General features: G+C 42.6%; 1 protein-coding gene across 1 annotated transcript in view; it reads left to right on the top strand.

Moving 5' to 3' along the window:
* Positions 1–954: 954 nt before the first annotated feature.
* The window catches only part of actb2 (actin, beta 2), an 11,339-nt gene continuing 10,052 nt past the window's right edge, over positions 955–2,241 (top strand). Inside the window, exon 1 of the mRNA XM_032537833.1 lies at positions 955–1,150. The gene's annotated coding sequence lies outside the window, so the exon portion shown is untranslated. The remainder of the gene's footprint in view (positions 1,151–2,241) is intronic.

Raw genomic sequence — 2,241 nt, 5'->3', positions numbered from 1 at the left:
TCTCTGTTTTATACTATAGAGCAGGTTGAAAAAGGTTCGGTTTGATTGATTAACTTGGGGGACAGAGAGAGCAGATCTGATAAGGGGGAGAGATACACAGCGGTTCAATATGATAGGTGTTTCCTGCATGACTGGAAGATAGCTGAAACAGCAACTGAAAACATCTAGGCTACTTTCACTCAGTGTGCATTTATTTTGTAATTGTCAAAAGGTATTTTGTCTGAAGGGTATTATTTAACTCTTTTTTAAACACCTACATCCAGTACACTGCAAGCAGCATAAAAATCTGAGTATGCTTCCTCTCCTGAAGAGACACGCCTTTGTCAAACTATTAAACTCTAGGCAGATAAGGAGAGGTAGCAAGCCGCACTGAAAGGATATTTAGTGATTTAGTATTTATGTGATCGATGAATGAAAATGATCAGCAAGCGTTAGTATGGGGAAGGGGTTGCCTACATGAGTGGTCATTCCCCAGCTTGTGTGTTTGACCTGGTGATGCAGTGGCTGTGACTCCCATTGAGCTTACAGCTGGTTTTCAAAGTGGACAGCAACATCAGCACCACCCACCCTCTGTATTTTCTGAAATGATCAAATAGTGTCATGTTAATCAAAGGAAAAGAGCTGGGAACGAGGGAAGCCGTTGGATAAAAGTATTGGGCCTGTGCAGCCTTTACAGGGACGAGTCCTTGGTGCTGAGCTCTTTTAAGTGTCGTAACTATGGCCCAACAGCTAAAAGCAGGTGCAGGGAAGACATTTTCCCTCTTATGAACGTTTATACACCATTTAACCTGCATATAAAACAGTATATCAAGAGATAAGGCGTACTAGGCCTCACAACATCAATCCCTTCCCTTTTATTTTCTCCAATCCTTTGCTATTAACGCCTCCCTCTCTCTCTCTCTCCCTCAAATCGAGAGCGCCCAGTGCACCAGTGTGCACGCGACGTGCCCCAGTGCATGACGCTGGACCAATCAGAAGGCGCTATTCCGAAAGTTTACCTTTTATGGCTCGAGCCGGGCAACTGACGCTGTATAAAAAACAAGCGCCCACAGTTAACGGATTCACTCTGAGCGCCGACACACGCAGCTTGTGCGGGATATCATTTGCCTAAAACCGGTTCCCTTAAAGCGAAAAGCCCCCCCACCCAAAGGTAAGGAAGCAAACATTACTTACAGGTTTCTAATTTTAGAAGCATATTTAAGTCAACACTGGGTTAGTTGGTTTTGAAAAACGCTATAAATTGTGAAAATTGACATTTTTAATGCAAAATATGGCATGGACCACGAGGTTCTTTGTCCTGTCATACATCAACTGTATTGGTAATTTAACTTAATGATTTTAAAAAGTAATCACAAGACACTAGTTTGTTTCGCTTGTGTGAAAGTACGCAGTTGTGATGGCTCGAGACCGCTGAACTTGTGCTAATGCGACTTCGTTGTTTGCAGTTGACGCCGGTAACTGCATTGTTAACGTTAACCTTACAGTCCACTCGGCTGCGTTTTTCGTCGTGTCGTTGAGTACATTTGCTGTATTACTGTGCTGGCGGACATGTCTTCCCCCACCAGGGTACTTTGAAAGAGGCTTGAGGTTGTCTAGATCCCGGCTGCTCCCTTTGTGCGCCCAATGCGGCGGGGTGTGACCTACTTTAGCATCTTAGCTTAGCCACATCCTGCTAACACCGCCCTTCACACTTGGCAACGGTAGCAAATTTTAACCAATTTGTGTTCAACGTTTGTGTCCACTTTCTGGGTGTGTTAAATTCCACTATTATCGTAGTAATTAACATTTAAGGCTGAGTTTTTTTTTAATGTACTAAGAATAAAAAGTCCTGTAAAAGCATAAATCGATTGCTTAATTGCATAAAACCTGTCTAACAATGACTTTGAATCTTGTCCACTTTCACATGACGAAACGGGAAACGTTAGACCGGGTGATTGCGAAATGACAAATCCACCCTTAGAAAAGGTGTGGCTTTCAGGAAATTGAGCATTAGTCACGAGCTTGTGACCCATTGATGACTCAACAAATGGGTTAAATATGCAACTTCATTATTTTACTACAAGTGTTTGAAGGTTACCAGTTTTTGAAAACTGTTAAATTGATAGTAATGACGTATGCAGTCCTAGCCATATGCAATGAATGAAACAGCTGAGTATGACGCAGTGGTATTGAAGGGAGACTTTTGGTGGGTAATAAACGTATGATTGAGGGAGGGGGCAGCGGGTAAAGTAATTGTAATGA

The sequence above is a fragment of the Etheostoma spectabile genome, chromosome 15, assembly GCF_008692095.1.
Source record: "Etheostoma spectabile isolate EspeVRDwgs_2016 chromosome 15, UIUC_Espe_1.0, whole genome shotgun sequence".
Lineage (NCBI taxonomy): Eukaryota > Metazoa > Chordata > Actinopteri > Perciformes > Percidae > Etheostoma > Etheostoma spectabile.
The sequence above is the reverse complement of the archived record's forward strand: the minus strand, read 5'-3'. Positions and strand labels throughout refer to the sequence as shown.